The 11,380-nt window shown below is 47.9% G+C and overlaps 1 pseudogene; it reads left to right on the forward strand.

Annotated features, from left to right (window-relative positions):
* On the forward strand, window positions 1-314 carry LOC122706385 (annotated as a pseudogene).
* Window positions 315-11,380: the final 11,066 nt, after the last annotated feature.

Below are 11,380 nucleotides of genomic sequence, written 5' to 3' on the forward strand. Positions count from 1 at the left end.
ATGTTGAGCAACAGCGACACAAGATGGCAGCCACCATGGGCTCGGACAATTTATGAGAACCAAATATACAGCCTTAAGATAGAACGTGGACCTAGATATCCAGAAGAAGCCCCTTGTAAGATCTGTAACAAAATTTAATCTGAATGGAGTTAATAATTCTAATGGAGTGGTGGACCCAAGAGCCATATCAGTGCTAGGAAAGTGGCAGAATTCATATAGCATCAGAGTTGTCCTTCAAGAGCTCCGGCCCCTAATGATGTCTAAAAATATGAAAACTCTTCGGCCGCCCTAAAGGACAGTATTACAGCAGTTAATCAAAAAGAAAAACCATAGGCCTCCCCTACCTCCATTCGATTTAAGCAGTCTCCATTTTCCACAGTAGTAAGTTTTCTAGAAATGGAGTATAGACCTCAAAGTACAGGAAAGGGACCTCCCAATCAAAGGCAGCTTAAGATACTGTTGTTGTTTGGTTGTAACTGATACTAATTTTTTGTCCACTTGAAGTATATGTTGTACTATAACAACGACAACAAAAAAAAATGTTAAAACCCTAACCCCCAGTACCTCAGAATGTGACCTGATTTAGAAACAGGGTCTTTGCAGGTGTAATTAATGAAGAAGAGGTTCTGCTGCAGTAGGGTGACCCTCAGTGCACTGTGCCTACTGTCCGTATACGAAGATAACAGAAGGATATGAGGGACAAGGGCCGCGTGAAGGTGGAGACAGAGACAGGAGTGGGGCAGCTGCAAACCAAGGAACACGGGGATGGCTGCTGCCCGCTTCCACCAGAAGCTGAGAAGAGGCAGGAGAGGATTCCACCCAGAATCTTAGAGGGAGCACAGCCCTGCCAACACCTAGTTTCAGACGTACAGCCTCCATAACTGAGAAGGAATAGCTTTCTGTGGTTTACAGCCGCCCAGTTTGAGAGACTGAGTTACAGAAGCTCTCGGAAAGAAGTACACTTAGATACCCAACAGAAATACATGAATACAGATGTTGTTATTGTTCAGTCGCCCAGTCGTGTCCAACTCTTTGCACACCAGGCCTCACTGTCCCTCACCATCTCCCAGAGTCTGCCCGAGTTCACGTCCATTGCATCATGGACATGGTGATGCCGTCCAGCCATCTCATCCTCTGACGCCCTCTTCTCCTTCCGCCTTCAATCATTCCCAGCATCAGGGACTTTTCCAATGAGTCGGCTGTTCCCATCAGGTGACCAAAATACTGGAGCTTCAGCTTTAGCATCAGTCCTTCCAACGAATATTTAGGATTGACATCCCTTAATATTAACTGGTAGCATACTGGACACCTTCAGACCTGGGGGACTCATCTTCTGGTGTCATATCTTTTTGACCTTTTTTTATACAGTTCATGAGGTTCTCACGGCAAGTATACTGGAGTGGTTTGCCATTCCCGCCTCCAGTGGATCACGTTTTGTCAGAACTCGCCATTATGACCTGTCTGTCTTGGGTGACCCTGAACGGCATGGCTCATAGCTTCATTGAGTTATGCAAGCCCCTTTGCCATGACAAGGCAGAGATTCATGAAGGGGTGAATACATATATGAACCAAGAAATATATACAGAAATGTTCAGAGCAGTTATCATGGTCAGTACAAGAAGACCTGGAAACAGTTCCCACATCTGCTGACAAAATTGTGATGTCAGTGTCCTCCAGCTGTGAAAATATTTGTGGGTGGGTGCTGAGTGAATGCGGAGTGAGAGCAGTCAGAACAAAATGATGCTCAATGTGATTCCATTTACATAAGTTCACCCTACCGTCAGGCGTGGGCACACGTGTAGGTTCGTAACACTACTGGGTCAGCCAAAAAGTTTGTCCAGGTTTCTCATAACATCTTTTTGGCCAACCCAATACAAAGAAAAGCAAGAAGGACGGGGACAGCGGTCAGGAAAGGTAAGAGGCTGTGGGTTGCTGGCGGCATCCTTTTTTGGTGACTTGGGTGGTGGTTTTATAAGCTGCTGCTTTTGAAATAGATCATGGAATTATGCATCTTTGGGTACTTTTTCCTGTGAGTGTGATACTTCACAATAAGTTTGTACAAAGTAGATGCTACCCCAGGTGCCCACGTGGCCACGGCACCCAGTGAGTGCCCCAGGGCAGCGGGGAATGGTGCTCCTGGTCATGAGCAGACTGAAGTTCCCAAATCCAGAACTGAAGGGCACTCGCTGTGTCCACCTTGACACTAACCCATGTGTGAGTTTGCACAAGGTAATGTCAGTTCCCTCCACCTCAACCCCCTTGGAGGTTATGTGAGACTAACCACACCTGTCTTTTGGGATTCAGGAAGGAGATGCATCCGGGGATGCTGGATGCTGCAAAGAACTTACTCTGCCTTCCTCGTCCTCCCAGCTCCAGCTCCCCTGGCCCTGCCATCTCTGCAGTGTGCCAGGGAACGGAGCGCCTCATGCCTCATCTCATCTGCCGTCAGATGGCAGAACTGGATCCAGTAAGGGAGGAGGCAGAGAGGCCTGTCTGGAGCCCAGACAAGGGGAAATGTCCTGAAGGCCGGGAGTAGGGACCAGGCTGCTTTTAAAGACAGTAAGTGCCCCACCACCATGGGAGCAAGCACAGGCTGGGGGACCCCCTGACACAGCAGCGGAGGGATCCCAGCCCTGGTTGGCAGATGAGTTCTGGGAGGTCTCTGGAGCTTACTTGGCAAGATCGCTTCAGACAGGGCACAGTGGAAAGAGCATTGCTGTCTAGAGCCCTGAATTCCTGGCTCCTATCCTGGTGCCTCCCTCGGATAAGGACCACCTATTCTCAAGGCCATAGTTTTCCCATCTATTTAATGGACTAGCTTAGTGTTTCCTGACTACCCCTAGCCCAGGAACCACATGGCCTCCCTTTAGTGAGCGGGGAATCAGAATGTGTGGACGGCAAGGCCTCTCCCAGTTCCTGCCATTCCAGGCAGCAATTAGGGGCAGCCTTTTCTACTCATAGGTCTTCCCTGGTGGCTCAGACGGTAAAGAATCTGCCTGCAATGTAGGAGACCTGGGTTCGATCCCTGGGTTAGGAAGATCCCCTGGAGAAAGGAAATGGCAACCCACTCCAGTATTCTTGCCTGGAGAATCCCATGGACAGAGGAACCTGGCAGGCTACAGTCTGTGGGGTCACAAAAAGTCTGACACAACTGAGCGACTATCACTTTCACTTTCTACTCATAATGGTCACGAGGGGGCAGCAAAGCCCAAGCAATGCCAATTCTCCATTGAAATGGAGTTGCCTTCTTGGCAAATTTTTTTTTTTTTTAAAGAATCTATTTTTTAAAAATTATTCATTTATTTATTTGGCTGCGTTAGGCCTTAGCTCCAGCACATAGGATCTTTGTTGTGTCAGGTGGATCTTTTGCCGTGGCTCACGGACTCTAGTTGTGGCATCCGGGCTTAGTAGTTACAGCGTGTGGCCTTAGTTGCACTGCAGCAAAATTTTCTCCCCCTTCTTCCTCCTTCCCTCTCCCTCTCTCATAAAACAAAAACAAAAACAAACCCCACTGGATATTATCCTCAGAAAATTGAGTGTAGTATTTTCCCTGTACCCTATGCTTGGAGGATGAAGCTGCATTCCCTATAAAGAGAACGAGAAAAGAAATTATTGTGTGTTAGACACCTTATTAAGCCAAATAATTTGCCTTCATAGATTCCTGTGGCCTAACAATTGTGCAACTTGGTATCATCATCCCCACTCTATAGAATGTTTTAAAGGACTTGTGCAAAGTCTTACTAATAAGGATCTGAACTCACGGCCAGTCAGATTCCAGAGCTTAGCGCCTCTCCTACTCACATGGCACCCTCCCCCTGGAGCTGCTGAAACGCTCACATCCAGAACCTCCTTGCTGTCCACCCCAGTCCCGCATGTTAGGCCTGGAAGGCGCTGTTGCACTCAGAGGAGGAAACTGCAGCTCAGAGAGGGGAGGGAAATTGTCCCAGGACAAATCCTGAGCTCATGGTGCCATGGGAACAAGAACCCAGGTGTCCTGGCTTCCTTTCCTGGGCAACTAGGGAAGAAGGCAGGCATACGAGTTCTGGAGTTGGACAGAAGAGGTTTAAATCCCAGCTGCCCTGTTTGTAAGCTGCAACCCTGAGGAAGCTGTCACTCCCCGAGCCTCAGTCTGCTCATCTGTAAAATGGCCATGAAATACCCACCTGTAGATGCTGTGTCCTGTCTCAGCATCCATCTCCCTCCCCTTCCTAACTACGCCCTGATACTGTGCAAGCATCTACCCCGCCCCCCACAAGGTCATGTTATCCAAGGAGCCTGACTCTCATCCCATGGGGGAGTCATGGTCCAGTGTAAAGACCCCGGTCCATTTCCTAGGGCGTGGGTCAGAAATGGACCTAGGATGCAGTTTGTGGGAAAGTATTTGGGGAAGGGGTCACTTATGAGAGAGTTTCTTATCTCTTAAGAGAGGTCCTCAGGGAAGAAGAGCTTCCTCTTCCTCTGACTGTCATCATGTCTGAAAGGTGACCCCCCAATCTGCTGCACTCATCTTGTGGACCCCCGAGGATGAAGCGGTGTGGAGGGAGCAGAGCCGAGACGGAACTGGGTCCTGTGGTCCAGCCACTGACTCCTCCGTGGCAGGAGTCCCCCGTCTCTCTGGACGCCCAGTTAAATGAGATAATCCACAGAGTCCGAGGAGTCCAGGTTTCTGTAAGTAGACACTGGGAGGAGGCCTGGCAGAGGCTTGAGGGAGGTCCACCCGCTGTGACGAGTCCTGTAAACCGCCGAGTATAGCGCCTGGTGGCCGCAAGCAATAAACCCATGGGAGCTGCTTCTCCACTGGGGGTTGCTTGTCCACCGCGGGGCAACACCGCCAAATACTCTGGTGTGGAGTGCTGGCCAAGACCCTCTGCCCTGCATTGGCCTACCTGGGTCTAAACTCCAGCTCTGACACTTACATCAGAGGTGTGTGACCTTGGGCCAGTCATTTAATAGTTCAGTGCCTCAGTTTCCCCACCTGTGACATGGAAATGACAGTAATGGTACCTGCTTCATAGGGTTACTGCAAGGGTTGAATGAGCTGAGATCTGTGAGGCTCCCGGAAGCGTGTGGCACTGTTGTAAGCACCCAAACGTTAGCTGCTATCGTCAGAGCTGTTCTGAAAAGGTTACCAAGACTTTGGCAGGCTGGAATTTATTTTGACCTCCTGCCTAGTGATGATGAATGTAGTTTATGATAGCTCAATTGGTAAAGAATCTGCTTGCAATGCAGGAGACCCCGATTCGATTCCTGATTCAGGAAGATCGGCTGGAGAAGGGATAGGCTACCCTCTCCAGTATTCTTGGGCTTCCCTTGTGGCTCAGCTGCTAAAGAATCTGCCTGCAATGCGGGAGACCTGGCTTCAATCCCTGGGTTGGGAAGATCATCTGGAGAAGGGAAAGGCTACCCACTCCAGTGTTCTGGCCTGGAGAATTTCATGGACTGTATATCCATGGGGTCACAAAGAGGCAGACATGACTGAGTGACTGTCACTTTCACCTGCGATGGCAGTGCTCCTAGTGTCACCAGAAAGGGGACCCCTTTCAAGGTCCAAGAAAGCTTTTTTCTTTTTAATTTAAACTTTTTATTTTGTATCGGATTACAGCCGATTAGTTCTCCCCTGGTAGGTCAGTTGGTAAAAAGTCTGCCTGCAGTGCAGGAGACCAGGGTTTAATCCCTGGGTCAGGAAGATCCCTGGAGAAGGAAATGGCAACCCAGTATTCTTGCCTGGAAAATCCTATGGACGGGGAGCCTGGCGGGCTACAGTCCTTGGGGTCACAAGAGTCGGACACAGCTGAGCAACTAAACCACCACCATAGCTGATTAACAGTGTTGTGATAATTTCAGATGAACAGCGAAGGGACTGAGCCATACATGTATAAGAGTGAGCTCGTCTAACACTTAGAAATGAATTGTCCCAGGAGATACTCATACTGACAAAGCAAAAGACTTTACTGGGAAGCGGCGCCAGGGTGGAGACCTGGGGTGAAGGAGCCAAGGAGACCTGCTCTGCCATGCAGCTCACAGTCTTGTGATTCACGGTGATGGGGTTAGCTTTCTGGGTTGTCTCTGGCCATGCATCTTGCCTGTGCCATGTTTGGTCTGACTCAGGTCCTTTCTGGTGGCGTACGCATCTCTCAGTTGCCCTGGATTCCAGCATGAGGGTTTCTAGGAGGTTGGTAGGACATATTATGGGCTGGAGTCTCCTCCCTCCTTTTGGCCCCTCCTGAATTCTCCAACTAGTGTGTTCTTTATCTGGACCTCCTGTTGTGAGACAACTCATGCGAGGTGTTATTATCATGCCTGGCCAGGGTGGGCAATTTCAGCTAATAGTTCCCTAACTCTAGGAGACCTGGGTTCCAGTTCGGACACTGCCAGGTACTTGCTGTGTGACCTTTATAGAAACATTTCCATCTCTGGGCTCAGTATGGTCAGATATGTAAGAAAGGGGCCATGCCCTTGAGAGCTCTTCAACTGCTGACCTCTTTCATTGCTCCCTCGGCATGTCTTTGCTCTGTGTCCAGATGTGAGTGGGCCCTAGACCCCCACTCAGGTACCAGGACGGTGGAGGAGCTTGGCAGGTGTCTGTGGGTTAGAATCCTTCCTCCTGCTCCTGTTGGGAGCTGACTGAGCAAGTCCTGGGTCCACAGTGAGGTGCAGGCTGTTTTAACGCAGCTGTCATCTTGAAATTCTTCCTAAATTTTGAACAAAGGGCCCTGCCCTTTCAAGTTGCACTGGGCCTTGCTGATGATGTAGTGGGCCCTGGTTTCGGTTCATGAGCCTGAGTCCTGTGTCCACTCACTGAGCTGGGTGTGGGGGTTAACCAGCCATGCCGACCGAGAGAGGGGGAAAACTGGCTTGGCAAAGGCAAATAGAAGTGCTCTAACCAAGAGGAGGGGATGATGCCTCATGGGCAAAGTTAGACAGATGCCCACATCAGTATGGAAGTGAGAAAGTTCCAGGGAGGGTGGAAACTCTGTGCCAGTCTAATTCCTCCTTACCTTGAACCTCCATAGTGTGTGAGTTTTTGTGGAGAGCATCACACAACCGTGATACTCAACCCTTTCCCATGCCAGGCACTGTGCTAAGCATATAATAGGCACTATCCCATTTCATCCTCACCGCGACCCCATGCCATGAGTTTATTAACCCAGTGCTAACGATAAGTATTATCAAGTTAATACTTAATAAGTTAATAGTAAATATTATTCACTTAATGTTAAGAGACATTGTCTCTTCATCCCAACAGGACAATCAGCTAAGGAGTGCCACCCACAAGCCCGTGATGGGCACAGCAGGGTGAGAAGCTCCCTGTGTGTTCCCGGCATCCTCTGCTCCCGCCCCACGTGGTCCCCTCACTCCATTGCGATGGCCGGTTACCTACGTCTCCTCCACAGACGGTGAGCTGAAGGTATGCTGGATACCATGGGGTTCTAGGACCGGGCACAGAACTTGGCTCCCATCAGTAAAGGCGATAGGAACAGAGAATAAAGAAAGAAAGGAAAGGAAGATGTTTAAAGGACTCCACGTCAGGCAGAAAAATGAGAAGGAAACGGGGAGGAAGTGAGATAGAAGGAAGCCAGGTGCAAGGAAGGTCAGAAGGTAAACTCAATAGGTGTGCTCGGGAGATAAAGTTACATCAGCAAGGATGGAAAAACAGCTTACAAATGATGACCAGCAAAAGCAAGCAGTCCTAACAGTGCATCAGACTGATAATAGAAATTTGTACAATTTAGTGGAATATAATATAATCTTGAATTGACTTGTAGGCGTGCTGATGGTTCTGATACTGATATTATCATTCCAATACTGTTTTGTGAGTAATGCATGTAGGTTAAAGCAAATATATTGTGTGGGGTAACAATCATTCTCACACATTGTGAGAGAAGAGAGATTAAAAATATGCAGTAGGGAACCCTGTGCTGCTGTAGATTATCAATATGATTTCTCTGTCTCTCTGTCTCTCTCTCTCTCTCCTGAAAGGGCAATGTTGATTTAGAAGGCAAGGAGGAATTAGAAGCAATGATATTACAGTACAAATCAACACATTAAGCCACCAGATCTTGATATCTAAATACCGTTTCCCATTTTAGAAAATAATCCTGAGCTTCTTGGAGCAGTGGCTGATTCCAGGTACGGGGAAGAAAAATTACAAGGTGAGCTTGGAAGCTGGTTGTCCCAGAAAGCATGGAGGTGCCCAAGAGCTACTGGAGACATATCTGAGGGTCACAGAGGCCAGCTTAAAGGGATTCCCATTGGCTGAGTCTGAGATCATTGAGTGTCAAAAAAAACAATGATGGTGATGCATCATAACATAATTTAATAAAACAAACATCCCTGGATCCATGGAGATAGCCAAAGGTTAAGAGTGCTGCCACTCAGGGGTGTGGTGTTTGGCCTCAGGCCTCCTTCTGTTGCCAAGCAGGCATAAAGAGACCATCGGGAGGAATCTGGGGAAACAAAGGTTAGGAACAGTTCTACATACATAATATCATGACGTAGAGACTCCAATACTTTGGCGACCTGATGCAAAGAGCCAACTCATTGGAGAAGACCCTGATGCTGGGAAAGATTGAAGGCAGGAGGAGAAGGGGATGACAGAGGATGAGATGGTTGGATGGCATCACCAACTCAATGGACAAGAATTTGAGCAAACTCCAGGAGACAGTAAAGGACAGGGAAGCCTGGCGTGCTGCAGTCCATGGGGTGGCAAAGAGTTGGACACAACTTAGTGACTAAACAATAACAACAACAGCAAAGAGACTTTATGGTGAAAGTGAAGTTAAGAGAAAATCGCTCAGTCGTGTCTGACTCTTTGTGACCCCATGGACTATACAGTCCATGGAATTCTCCAGGCCAGAATACAGGAGTGGGTAGCCTTTCCCTTCTCCAGGGGATCTTCCCAACCCAGGGATCGAACCTAGGGTCTCCCACATTGCAGGCAGATTCTTTACCAGCTGAGCCACAAGGGAAGCCCGCTTCAGGGCGAGAGAGGAGGCATTTGCTCACCTATGTTTTAAATGGGAAATTGCACTTAAGTTCCAGATTTCCTGCTTCCCCCAGGCAATCTGATCCCATTCCCACAAGGAAACAATCAGTTGGAAAGAGCAGCAGACTTTGGGATGGGCTCTGAGTCCTGCAGCTCATCAGTCCTCGTGCCCTTCACTTTGTGTCACCTGCCTGATCCCCGAAGTCATCAATAGTTATGACCACTAGTTAAAACTGTGCCTCTGAGAGTTAGTGTCTGCATTAGAAGTCAGAGTCCAACCACTCTTTAGCCCCCATTCTGGGCAGAGGGAAATTAGCATATGAAACAGGGGGAGAAGTAGATTGAACCGGAGACTACTCCCTACAGATAAGGAGTAGGATTTTCCAAAAAAATTCAGTGGGAGGCTTCCTGATTAATATATGAAGAGGGAGGCTTTTTTGGTGGGTGGGGGAGGAGGGGAGGCTCTTTTGAAGGGAGGCCAAATATAATGATGGGACGGAACTGAGGGATAGTGTTAGGAAGCAGGTAAATGATTTAAGTTCTTAAATGCTGCAGAACACATTGGTGGTTGTCCACCCAATAATTACCCTACTCTTCTGACTCACAGAACCCCAACTTCATTCAGGCAACAGTGTACCCCATCACAGAAAGTGAACCATGATTCAGTTCAGTTCAGTTCAGTCGCTCAGTCGTATCCAACTCTTTGCGACCCCATGGACTGCAGCACACCAGGCCTCCCTGTCCATCACCAACTCCCAGAGCTTACTCAAACTCATGTTCATTGAATCACTGATGCCATCCAGCCATCTCATCCTCTGTCGTCCCCTTCTCCTCCCACCTTCAATCTTTCCCAGCAGCAGGGTCTTTTCAAATGAGTCAGTTCTTCGCATCAGGTGACCAAAGTACTGGAGTTTCAGCTTCAGCATCAGTCCTTCCAATGAATATTCAGGGCTGATTTCCTTTAGGATGGACTGGTTTGATCTTTTTGCAGTCCAAGGGACTTTCAAGAGTCTTCTCCAACACCACAGTTCAAAAGCCAAAATGGTAGCTCCTTTGTTAGTGATGGCTTTGGGCATGGCCCTGGATCCAGTTCTGTCCAATGAGACAGAGACAGAATATGTGGAGGCTGTTATGTGAAGAGGTGATGATTGGAAATACAATATATATCTTGCCACCACTGGGGAAAAAAACAAAACCTCAAAAGCCAACGTGCTAAGGAAGGTTGAATAAAAGGATAAAAAGAGAATGGTACTGATGATGTGTTGATGTACAAACCAACTCTAGGCTGCCCTTTATCCTGTTTCCATGGACTAGGGGAAACATTACGTTTGGTGTACAGCTACTGTCTTCTCTTTAATGCTTCCAGGCTTCAAAAAGCATGGTGGGGGTGGAGAATCTACACATGAGGCAATGAGGAAAGTGTGGCCTGGTCCATGGAGAAGTGGCAGCATCCTGTTGAGAAGAGGGACACAAGAGTCCTAAGTGATGATGAGCAATAAAGATGAGCGGTCACCCTCAGGACTGCTGGAAGGGGTTGAGTCATTATAGCTCCAGAAACACTGCCAAACAGACAACTTGGAAAGAATTTAAGAGGAAAACCTCTTCTTTTCCAGTGGGAGGTGACCTTGAAACGAGAGAGAGGGAGGCTGATGATTCAAGGTGGTAAGAAAGTATAAAGGTATTAGCATGCAATGCTCCACCTATGGAGCATGATAAGCCATGCCAGAGAACCTAAGTTTCGGGCATGATCACCTGATGAAGAAACATAATGTTTGATCAAAGGCCATTTTGGTCAAAAGTTCACACCCTAGATGAGCTACCTGGTGACTTGTTTGTGTTGTCACTACCAGAGATGGTATAAACTAGTAAAGGTTGAGGGTATGGCTTCTGGAACGAGACTCTTTAGGTTTGAAACTTTGCTCTGTCACTTGCTGGTTGTGTGACCTCCTGCAAGTTTCTTAATACTTTGAGCCTCAGTTTCATCCAGACAAGAATACTGAAGTGGGTTGCCATTTCCTCCTCCAGGGGATCTTCCTAACCCAGGGATCGAACCCATGTCTCTTACATCTCCTGCTTTGGTAGGCAGGTTCTTTACCACTGGTACCACCTGGGAAGCCCATCAGTAAGTGTAAAATTAAGTTTATTACAGAATCTACCTTATAATGTTGTTATTAGGAATAACTTAGGCAATAAATAGGTTATTTGTAGACTAGTACCTAGTAAGCAGATTTTAAAAGTTATTACTCTGTCTACCTGTAAACTTGACCTTGAATAAGAGAGGTCCACCTTCATGTCCCAGTCTCTGCCTCTAGACTGGAATCCAAAGCAGTGTGCCCATCTTCCCTTTAACAAAACTCACTCCCTCTTTGTCCCCGCTCCCCTTCTATGGGAAAT

Source organism: Cervus elaphus, chromosome 2, assembly GCF_910594005.1.
Source record: "Cervus elaphus chromosome 2, mCerEla1.1, whole genome shotgun sequence".
Taxonomy (NCBI): domain Eukaryota; kingdom Metazoa; phylum Chordata; class Mammalia; order Artiodactyla; family Cervidae; genus Cervus; species Cervus elaphus.